Source organism: Ambystoma mexicanum, chromosome 6p (genome assembly GCF_040938575.1).
Source record: "Ambystoma mexicanum isolate Mex_15411 chromosome 6p, UKY_AmexF1_1, whole genome shotgun sequence".
In the NCBI taxonomy this organism is placed as follows: Eukaryota; Metazoa; Chordata; class Amphibia; order Caudata; family Ambystomatidae; genus Ambystoma; species Ambystoma mexicanum.
Genome location: NC_090935.1, coordinates 1,500,549,250 through 1,500,561,313, shown reverse-complemented (window position 1 = coordinate 1,500,561,313; position 12,064 = coordinate 1,500,549,250). Strand labels below are relative to the sequence as shown.

Here is a 12,064-nt window from a genome sequence, read left to right as displayed (position 1 = left end):
GACAAAGGCATACAGTGTTAACACAACGCATAATTGTGATGGTTTAGGTGCCTGATTTCCCTTTTCTCCCCCTTCTGTCCAGCTCTCCTCACCTGAACTGCCGGAATTACTGCTGGGATCCTGTAGCCGCCGTCGAGTAAGATAGTCCTTCTCCTTTTTTCGAAGTGCCTGCTTGTCACGGAGGGAGGCCACCTTGACTGCTGCTGGGAACAGCTGGCCGGGGACCTCCCTTCCGGGACTAAGCCGAAAATAGGGGAAAAAACCCCTGATGGGGAAAAAACCCTGGGACTCCTCAGGTTGTCAGCAAGGTAGTATTGTACGTGGCCGTGCAGGTGAGCAGGAGAAAGTAATAAGCAGGATCCGTGTTGGTTGCAGGAACAGCAAAGCAGCAGGAGGGTCCTACTGAGTGGAAGAATCCCCGAAACCCCTGCCAGCCAAGCAACTAGCGGGGCGAGGACCAGGAATGGGAGGAGGTCAGGAAAAAAAACACCGGCAAGGCACCGGCAAGGCAGTCCAGAGAGAAAGCAGAGGAACGAAGGAAAAAAGGGGCGGAGCCTATCCGCGAGGACGGAACCGCAGAGAACTGAAACAAAAGTCGCCGAGGCACGGTGACTACAGGGAAAACTGGAGGAGAGAGAGAAAAGAGAAAAAACGTACGCCGTGAAGGGGCGCGAGAGCAGAGCAGAGCAGAGCAGAGTAGACGGAAGCTGAAACGGGGTAGGAGCGAAGAACCAGGAAGCAACGAGGGCTCCCACTGGACAGTTGCAACGCAGGGACCGCTGGGCCGGGAAGGTAATTATACTCCCAGCGGCCCCGCGTCGTGAGGAGGAAGCGTGATGGACACAAAGGAGAGACTAGTGCCCTGCATACCTGTGTCCTAAGTTCCAACGCGGGAGAAGCCGCCAAGCGGAACGCCTGCGGGTGACAGTATGCCCCCTTCCAGACCGTATCACCCCCGGCTTCCCTGGGTGCAGGCGGTGAAATCTAGCAAGCAAACGAGGCGCATGCACCTGAGAAGCCGGTTCCCAAGAGTCCTCCGACTCCGGATAACCCTTCCAGGACAAAAGGTATTCCAACCTGCCTCGATAGAACCTAGAGTCCCTAATGTTGGAGACTTCATATTCTGCTTGAGTGGGGGTCTGTGATGGAGCAAGTCTGGGCACTGGTCTGTGATGGGAATCGAAATAGAAGTCTTTAAGGAGAGAGGAATGAAAGACTGGGTGAATGCGACTTAGAGAAGGCGGCAGCCGAAGACGGTAAGCCACAGGATTGATTTTGAGAAGAATGGGAAAAGGACCCAGATAACGAGGGGACAGTTTAGAGGGTCTTGTCCATTTGGGTAGAAACCGGGTGGACAGCCACACCTTGTCGCCTGGCTTCCAGTCCGGACATTCTTTGCGATGTTTATCCACTCCCATCTTAGATCGTCTCCTGCTGTTCTCCAAACTCTGTAATGCTGTGTCATGGGCATCCTTGATCTGATCTAACACCTCTTCGGCCGTCGGGGAATTGGTGAAACTGGGAATTTCAGGGAGAAAGGACTTAGGGTGAACCCCATAGGTACAAAAGAAAGGTGAAAGACCTATGGCAGAGTGTTTGGCATTGTTATACGAGAATTCTGCAGTAGGGAGTAGGGAAACCCAATTCTCCTGGTGTTGAGTGACGTAACATCTCAGATATAGTTCGAGAGTGGCATTAAGTCGTTCCGTCATCCCGTTGGACTGGGGATGAAAACCCGAAGAGAGTGCTCTCTCAATTCCTAAACGGGTACACAGGGCTGTCCAGAATCTCGAAGTGTATTGGCTTCCCCGGTCCGAGATGATCTTGTCGGGTAGACCGTGTAGCCTGAAAATGTCTCGTGCAAACACTTCAGCCATTTTGGTGGCTGTGGGAACCCCAGAAAGAGGGGAGAAGTGTGCCATCTTGGAGAAAGCATCTACCGTGACCATGATGCAGGTACATGATCCAGATTCCGGGAGGTCTACAATGAAATCCGTAGAAACCAACCCCCAAGGGCGAGTAGGCATTTCAACTTGGGTAAGTAATCCCAACGGTTTCCCCGTCGGATATTTTGATCGGGCACAAATAGGACAGGTCTTCACAAAGTCTAGGGTGTCTCTCCTCACGGTGGGCCAGGAAAAGGTTCTCGAGATGAGCTCCAGAGTGTTGATTCCCCCGCGATGACCCGCAAGGCGGGATGTGTGACACCAATCCAGAATCTTCTTCCGCAGCGGGCCTTCCGGAATGTATAGACGTTTCTTGAAGAACAGCCAGCCGTCTTTCTCTTGATAAGGAGAAGTGGGGTGCAACGCAATTCGAGGAAGCTCTTGACTCACGGCGGTCTTAACCCCTTGTAGGAAAGTACTGACCTGGGCCAATATCCGATTGTGATGAAACATGGGTTCAGTGTCTAGTGAAGCCCTTTCCTTGCTGGAGTCCTTGCGAGATAGAGCGTCTGCCAGACGGTTAAGCGAACCGGGAATGTAAGAGATCTGAAAATCATATTGTGAGAAAAGATAGGCCCAACGAGCTTGCCTGGAATTTGAGCACTCCATTTCTTGGAGGGCTTTCAGGTTTTTGTGGTCAGTCCTGATGAGGAATGGATGCCTGGCCCCCATGAGTAAATGGCGCCATTCGTCACAAGCCAATTTCATAGCCAACAACTCCTTTTCTAGGACCGAATAATTCAATTGGCTAGGTGAGAGAGTCTTGGATAAGTAGGCTACTGGATGCTCCACACCGTTGACAGTCTGAAGTAGAACCGCTCCAATCGCGATTGCAGAAGCGTCAGTCTCCAGGATGAAGGGCAAAGTCTGATCTGGGTGGTGGAGGATCGGAGCCGAGCAGAAAAGATGTTTGAGTAGTCTGAAACTGTTTTCGGTATCGGGCGACCAGTAGAACGGAGAGGCCTCTTTCTTGAGTAGGCGAGTGATGGGATATACTACTTCAGAGAAGTTGGGGATGAATCTTCTGTAATAATTGGAAAGTCCCAGAAACCTTTGCACCTCCCGGACAGATGTGGGTGCGGGCCATTCGAGGATGGCCTGAACCTTCCTCTGATCCATATCTATACCCTCTTCGGACAGCTGATAGCCCAGATACTGCACGGAAGGGACCGCGAATTTACACTTCTCAGCCTTCACTAACAGCTCGTTCTTTTGTAGACGTTCCAGGACTTGAGTGACATGCCCGATATGTTCTTGTAGGTTGGAGGAGTAGATAAGGATATCATCCAAATAGATGATGACGGAAGTAGAGAGCATGTCAGAAAACATTCTGTCCATAAATCTTTGGAACACAGCCGGGGCGTTAACTAGCCCGAATGGCATCACCTTATACTCATATAGACCGAATGGAGTGCGGAATGCCGTCTTCCATTCGTCACCCTGGGAGATTCTGAGCAGATGATAAGCGTTTCTGAGGTCAAGTTTTGTAAATATTCTGGCCCCTTGTACCGCCTCGATGATGTCGGAGATAAGTGGCATAGGATAACGATCACGGATCGTCACCTTGTTGAGACCTCTGTAATCGATACAGGGTCTCAGATCAGTAGAGTCTCTTTTTTTTATGAAAAACAGAGGAGCCCCTGCTGGGGATTTTGAAGGCTGAATCAACCCGTTCTTCATATTAGTGTCCAGATAGTGTCGTAACACAAGTTTCTCGGCCAGAGTAAGGGAGAACATTCTGCCAAAGGGAACTAGGGCATTGGGTACCAGATCTATAGTACAGTCTTCGGGCCGGTGAGGTGGCAGTATGGAGTGAAGGTTCTCCCGGAACACCTCAGAGTATTCTGAACAATAGTTGGGCAATGCAAACACTCTCACACAGTCCGAGGTATAGGCCGTAACGGAGTCAGGGCCCTTCTGGCTCTTCGGAGAAAGACAATGTTCGGTGCAGTATGAAGAACCAAAGCTCAGCTGGTTCTTAGTCCAATCGATCTGGGGATTGTGTTTGCGAAGCCATGTGATTCCCAGTATGATCGGGAAATGTGCAGCCCGGATAATGTCGAATCTTACCACTTCTGAATGATGAAAAACTGTTAAGGACAGATCTTCAGTGGTATGGGTGATGAGTCCGGATGATAAGGGAGAGCCGTCGACTCCTTCTATCTTCTGTCCTTCCTTCCGGGGTATCCTGCGTAGACCGACCTGGTCTGCCCACAGGGTATCAACAAAGTTGCCGGCTGCTCCGCAGTCCAGTAACGCGAGAGTCTCCACCTTCTCGCCTTTTACCGTAAGAGTGGCAGTAACTACCATGAGTCTGGTATCTTCCTTGGGTTCAGAAGAAGAAACTGTAAGCGAAACATAGGGACGAGTAGAGAGAACTGGAAACCCCCGGACACTAGTCCCTATTGATGCCGAGGGTGCTCGTTTCCCTGCCTCTTGCTAGGCAATTCAGAACAATCCTTAAGAAGGTGTTGGTCTGACCCACAATAGGCACAAAGTCCCTTTTCCCTTCTTCGCCGTCTTTCGGCAGCAGTCAAAGGTGCTCTTGTGGCACCTATCTGCATGGGTTCTTCTGACGCGGCAGTGGAAGAGCGACGAGGGGGAGAGCATGCCCGAACATCCAGGGGGAATCCTGAGCCACGTTGTCTGCGTCTTTCTGTCTTCCTTTCTTGTAGACGATACTCGATATGCAGTGCAGCCGTTAGTAGGTCCGAAAAAGTAGGCGAGCGAGTAGACCTGGCTAACTCGTCCTTAATTTCCTCTTTGAGACCCCTCCTGAAAATGGCATACTGTGCAGGTTCTGGCCAGCCCGCGCCAGAAGCTACTGTCTTAAAGGCCGAAATGTATGACAGGACATCCAAGGAACCCTGCTTGACGTCCAACAATTCTTCAGAAGCAGTGAATGATAATTCTGGGCGTTCGAATGTCTGTCTCAGAGAATTCTGAAATGCTGAGTAGTCTTGAAGTATGGCATTGTTGCTTATGACTAGGGGAGTAGCCCAAGTCAAAGCATTGCCGGTCATATTCGAGATTAGGAAGCCGACTTTAGCTTGATCCGTAGAGAAAGTGCGGGGTCGGAAAGTAAAGTAGACAGTACATGCCTCTAGGAATTCCTTCACCTTCTTGGGGGCACCGTCAAACTTTCCCGAGGATAGTATCGTAGGTGGTAGTTCTGGAGGAGGGGGTTCCCTGGCGGAAACCATTTGTCTAAGGAGGGCGTTCTCCGCCTTGACTCCCTGGAGTTCTTGAGACATAGCTTGGATCGCCTTCCAAAGCTCTTGCACTTGTCCCTCAGCGGACATCGTGTCTTTACTTGGCGTTGCAATCTGTGATGGTTTAGGTGCCTGATTTCCCTTTTCTCCCCCTTCTGTCCAGCTCTCCTCACCTGAACTGCCGGAATTACTGCTGGGATCCTGTAGCCGCCGTCGAGTAAGATAGTCCTTCTCCTTTTTTCGAAGTGCCTGCTTGTCACGGAGGGAGGCCACCTTGACTGCTGCTGGGAACAGCTGGCCGGGGACCTCCCTTCCGGGACTAAGCCGAAAATAGGGGAAAAAACCCCTGATGGGGAAAAAACCCTGGGACTCCTCAGGTTGTCAGCAAGGTAGTATTGTACGTGGCCGTGCAGGTGAGCAGGAGAAAGTAATAAGCAGGATCCGTGTTGGTTGCAGGAACAGCAAAGCAGCAGGAGGGTCCTACTGAGTGGAAGAATCCCCGAAACCCCTGCCAGCCAAGCAACTAGCGGGGCGAGGACCAGGAATGGGAGGAGGTCAGGAAAAAAAACACCGGCAAGGCACCGGCAAGGCAGTCCAGAGAGAAAGCAGAGGAACGAAGGAAAAAAGGGGCGGAGCCTATCCGCGAGGACGGAACCGCAGAGAACTGAAACAAAAGTCGCCGAGGCACGGTGACTACAGGGAAAACTGGAGGAGAGAGAGAAAAGAGAAAAAACGTACGCCGTGAAGGGGCGCGAGAGCAGAGCAGAGCAGAGCAGAGTAGACGGAAGCTGAAACGGGGTAGGAGCGAAGAACCAGGAAGCAACGAGGGCTCCCACTGGACAGTTGCAACGCAGGGACCGCTGGGCCGGGAAGGTAATTATACTCCCAGCGGCCCCGCGTCGTGAGGAGGAAGCGTGATGGACACAAAGGAGAGACTAGTGCCCTGCATACCTGTGTCCTAAGTTCCAACGCGGGAGAAGCCGCCAAGCGGAACGCCTGCGGGTGACAATAATCAACCACCCTAAGAACATGCATGAACAATTTATAAGCAAGTACACTGACTGATATTAGCCCTAAAGCGAAAGAAACAGGATTAGAACTGAACTCAAGACAAATGTGAATTAAGGAAACTGCATTAAGAGCATAATAAAAAACGATAAGGGAAGACATATACAATTTTTCCATCCTCGGTAAGTGATTTTGCAAAGGTAAACTTTGCGAAGAATGGTATTCCGGCTTATCCAAATGCCTTATTTTGAATATTTATTAATGCACGAGGTTGAAATGAAAAAGGGGGTTGGCATCTCAGGGCAACCCTAATTCAATGCATTGCTTAAATATTAAAACACAAGACATGTTTGTGGTTAAGAAATCTTGAAAATACGTAATATTAGAATGTATGTCACAGATAATTAAAGTGTGCAAAAACCCACACGACGACCTTAACATTTAAGATTCTCTGCTTTTTTCTGTCTGAAAGAATAACAAATTAGGTCTGATGGGTAGCCACACAGTTACCTTTCCCTGGCCTACAACTTGCAAGAAGCCTGAAAATATGCAGGCTCTTTCCGAGCATAGCTGGGAGGAAGAAGGACAGAAGTTCAGGCTTAAAATACAGGGTTCTGCCACTTTAGACCATCATGGTGTTAAAATGGTCTCTTTGTGGTATAAATATATATGAGCATGGTAGTGCAACTAACATTCTTAACAATAGTAGCAGTGGCAGCAGCTTCCATTGGAAAACGTAACAAATTCACTAACAAGAAGAGAAACGTTAAGCAATGTTTCTCTGCAGTACCCTCCAGAAGAAAGGCAATGCTGCTACTCAACAAGATTATACATGGGGGATACAGGCCCCCCTGCACTGGAAGCCAGGACAGACCAATGCTCCTAGAACAACTGAGGTAGGCCAGGGAGTGAGCCTGAAAAAGACATTGCCACAAATCAGTCTAGGACCACGCAGCCTGTAGGTATGCGGAGGGGTCCCATTGAAGTGGTATTACCCAAATTGTTCGTTTACAATTGTTCGAATGAACAATTGACCGAATTTAAAGGGTCACAATTGACCTTTTCACAATTGACCATATATATATATATATATACATATATATATATATATATATATATATAGGGGTTTTGGGGGGTTTGGCATTGGGCGGGGGGTTGTGGGCGGTTTCCCCCCACATATATGTTACAATTGACCTTCACAATTCGGTCAATTGTGAAAAGGTCAATTGTAATTCGAACAGTTGTAAAACAAACAATTCGTATACAACCATTGAAGTTGGTGGTAAGATTTTCTAACGACAATTAGAATTATAGTACACATGTATATTTACAGATTTTAACACCACTTGCACACAAACCAGGCTGACCTGTTACCAATTATTACTACCTCTGCATAGCTAGACCGTCCTAATTGTTACCGACTTATCTACCCTCATCAACACCATAGCCACATTGTCCAAGAAACCTCACAACAACCTCCTCACATAACCACTGCATCACTCTCCTTTCAAAGTGTAAGCCAAAACTATGCCTGTAACACGGAAAAGAGAGCTTGATCACAGCTGATAAAAGAAGGATTAAAACCACGGAGCTAGTCTCGTACCCCCCTCCCAAAAAGATCCATGCCTGATTTAATTTCCAGATATCTGCTCAAACAACTACGAGCACCGGCAACACCCAACCACTTTGCGTCTCACGTCAGCACTGCATTGCGAGAGGAACAAACTGAAAAAAAAAATCACAGATCATCCCAACCCTCAAAACAAGGCCTCATATGACCACGAGAGGTACACCTCCACCCAACTCAATGTCCAAAAGCAGACCTCTCAGAGGTTAATTGTTCACTAAGCCTTACATCTCAAAGCAATGCTACTCACAGGAAGGCCATCTCGACCCCATCAAGAACCTAATGCACCTACTTGAGAATGAAAGCAAACACCAAGAGCACCCATACTAAGGTTATTCAAACACATAAATCAACCTTGATCTGCCTATAGTACTAAATCTCATAGGAATTTTTAGCTTTAGTTGTCCCCTTATCACATCAATGCTGGTCCATCACCAAACGGCCCTGTAACATCTGCATTTTTGTTAGCAAAGACTAAAGAGACTTACTCTTCATCACAGAAACCTGGATCTCGGATGATCATTCACTGATTATACACAAAACTACTGCAGGATTCCAAATTATTTTTTCCAAGAGGACAGCCAGGAGAGGGGAAGGAATTGCACTTGTTCAGAGACTACAACTCCAAGCTACGATAACATCCCAAAGTGAAAATCCATCCTCTTGGCCATGTACACACTAAATAGGCAGACCTCCATCATACACCCCTTTCTTCCCCAACAACTTAGCAGATGTATTTCCGAACCTCTCTATTGCCCAATAATAGCTCACTTTACTGGTAGACTTCAACATCTGTCTCAAAAAGTAACACAATGTGGCAACAACGTTTCTCTCTGCAAACCTTGGTGGACTTCACCCTGAGCAATTGGTTGAAGGTCCCAACCACAAGGCTTGGCACACCTTGGACAGTGTGTTCTGCAAAAACAACTCCATTAGTGTTTCTGTCCCAGCACTACTGTCCTGGGGGAAACATCTCTCTACCACATTCACACTTTTTCCGAAGTACCAATACTAGTACAATCCTCCAAAGTTACTACAATGTTAATCAGACCATATAATTAAATCATAGTGGATGCCCTACTAGAAAAACTTGAATCCACTAAACCCATTCATTCAGCCAAAACTCATACCAGGACACCAGATGACCTACTGAACGACATTCACAATACTGTCAACACGACCATGGAAACCATAACTCAAATAAAAAAACCTTCAAAAGAAACGCCTCTAAATGGTTTACCTCCAAGGTTAAATTGCATCAAAGAAGAAAAGCAGAAACTTGAGAAGATTTAGATGAAAAGCATCCCAGCTACAGGCAAACTAGCCTAGCAATAGCTGCGGCACTACAAAGCAGAAATATTCAAAGCAAAAAAGGACACTACCTAGATCGAATGGACTGTGCATAACACTGTTAGAATGGATTTCTAAATTCTGCTCCTGTGAACAGATGTTTAGGAGGCCACCCTTGTTAGTGAAACAGGGAACAGTTCTGTAGAGGTAGCCAGGACAATGCAAGGTAGCTTTGAGAGCAGTCAAGGCTAAGTCGCAGGAGTAATGGGAGTGATCTGAGGTCTTTGATGAGCACACACAGTAGGACAAGAATTACCCTTAAACTGTAGTATATCAAAATTAGACAATTTATTAGGCTCAGAACAAACACAAGTGAATAATGGAAAACACAGTAATATCACTACCTAGAACACACACTGTGTAAAATACAGTCACTTTTCGATCAATGCAGTAAAGTGCGGTTTCCTGCCAACTCCAGAGGTGGATAATCCTAACTTATTAAGCCCAGCCCTACGATGATTGGAGGCTTGTGCTCTGTGTCAAGTTTGTGCGCGCTCACTGATGCGTAAAACTTCAAAGTACAATATTCAATGGGAAGGAAAAGTTAGAGAGGATTCTGGAGTGTGGAAATTTGTGTTCCGAGAGTCAGAGGAGGATCTGCTGTGGAGAACAAAGCAGTCCCCAACTTTTGGCTGACTTTAGGGAGCAGAGACTACCCAAGCCAAAGCAAGGATCACCAGGGATCCTTCATGCATAAAAAGTGAATGGATGAACTAGGGGCCACCGGTAAGTGGTATGATTACTCACCGCCCTAAGCTCACTCCGGGTCCAAACTTGCCAGGCTTGGAGATGGTTGACTGGAGTACGAAATCCCCTCCTTGGTTAAGCTTCAAAGTGCACAGGGGCTGTGGATGCAGATCTGGTTTACAACTGGAGGTGGATCTCTTGCCACAAATACAGAACTATTAGGGAGAATTCTCAGAAATGTGCTAATTCCCTTCTATCCTAGAGACCCCCAGCACTTTTGCTGAACTTTAGGACTTTAATTTTTAACATGGAGAGAGTGAGACCTTTTTCCCACTCTCTCGTGTATTTTTCCGTTGATTTGAACACTGTTTCTTTTGACTTTGGGGTTTGACAAAATCCATAGGCATATTTCTTTTACATTTTGTCACCCAGTACCTTCAGTGCAGTGGCACAGCAAAGACTCTCAGATTTCCCAAAGGTTGAAATACCTTCTCTTGGTTAAACCACTGTTTCCAAGAGCAGTGAAGTGAAATTGACTTAACTTGCATTTCTAATTTTGTAGACAATCTTTTTGTATCTTATAATAGGGTGCTGGAGGTGTTACTTAGTATCCCCTTTGTCTAGTTTCTCATGTAACATTTTTATGTTACCCTTTCTGCAATTAATAGTTGGTGGCAGTGGTTTACTTTTTCCTACTATTGTGTGTTTCTACCGCGGACTGCAATTGCAGCAGCAGTAAAGCACCCATGCAGGTCTTCTTTTTTCACCATTTCTTGTTGGAAAGGTCCTTCTTGAGATTTACTCTATGAACCAAACCAGGTATGGTCCCTTTGTGCGTTTTGTCTTTGGCAGGTTTCACTGGTGAAGCCCGTCTCTGGCTCCAGCCTATCTAGCAGGGCAGAAAGTGAGGGAGGTGACCAAAACTCCCTGTGCTTAATCCCCTTGGTTACAGGAATGCACCCAAATGTGATTGGCTGGCTCGCTGTCCTTGGAGGACAGCCACCCTGCTGTGTGATTGACAGCTAGACTGTGAATGAATGGCAGAAATGTGCATAAAAGGTGAGGCTTTTAACTTGGAAGGCAATCCGAAGAAGAACTTGGAAGAGATGCATGCTGCAACTCCTGGACTGTTGGTTTGCCCGGTGAAGCCCTGCTGCATTGCTGAATCTCTGAAATTGCCTCGACTAGAGAAGCCCTGCAACAGACGACTTCTCCCCTTGAGTTGGTGGGACAAATCAACCCCAAAGCAAACTCATCTGGACATCCTCTCTGAGCTGGCTGTACTTCCATTGCTGCTGCAGGAACTGATTGCCAGGGAGAGGAACACCAGGTTCGAGTGCATCGTTTTTAAGTCAGACCCAAGCTCCTGTAAGATCCTCTGGACTCCCATGAAACAGGACTGACCAAGCCTGAGCCACCTCAACAGAGTGCTGGACCCCAGATGCGAGGAAAGTCCATAAAGGTATCTGAGAACCACGGTGGTGCTGTTTGTGAGAGCCGCGAGAAGCTGAAACCACAAAGTGCCGCTGATCTGAAGTTTGCCCATTGCTGCCGCTGACCTTCAATTCGTAGTGCAGGAGTCCCCAGACGTCCTCCCTCTTGTCCCCATGACTGAGACTCAGGAAAAACAGGATCTGCAGACCTACAACTGGAACAGAAGCCAGCTGGAACCAATTTCTTCAAACCAAAGGAACTGTAAATTAAGGGGTTGCTTACCTCTTGTTGTGTAGCCTTGCTAGATCTCAGTTGATACTGGTCTTGGTTGCTTTTGCAGAGCTGCTTGCAGCTTTGCCCCTCATCAACCTCCCAGCTTGTGGCCCTACAGTGATTTCATTTTCTACAAAGATTTCTAAAACATTGTGCAAGACTTTTTACCTACCTGCAAGAAGTGCTTCAGCTCAACTAGACTTTTGTTCAACTAACATTGGCTGTCCTGGCTCCCTGAAAGACTCTTCTTACCTCTGACTTTGTGCTTTAACTATCCCTCAACAAATGTCACACATTGGATAACTTGTGTAGCTGGGAAAGGGTTAATTTACTTTTGCATTGGAGGGTCCCAAAGGTACTTACCTGCTTAAGAATATTTGTTAACCATTGTTTTATTCCCTCGTCTTTTCCTTTTAGAGCAATATTGAGGTTAGCGTCAAATGTGCCAGTGATGTATCAATGTCCACAGTGTCCTAGTTATTTAAGTCACCTCAGGGTGTAGGAAGTGTCTGTGTGCCATCCCAAAT

The 12,064-nt window shown here is 47.3% G+C and overlaps 1 protein-coding gene across 1 annotated transcript in view; it reads right to left on the bottom strand.

Moving 5' to 3' along the window:
* The window catches only part of FRAS1 (Fraser extracellular matrix complex subunit 1), a 1,618,415-nt gene that overhangs the window by 405,663 nt on the left and 1,200,688 nt on the right, over positions 1-12,064 (bottom strand). The gene's annotated exons all lie outside the window — the stretch shown is intronic.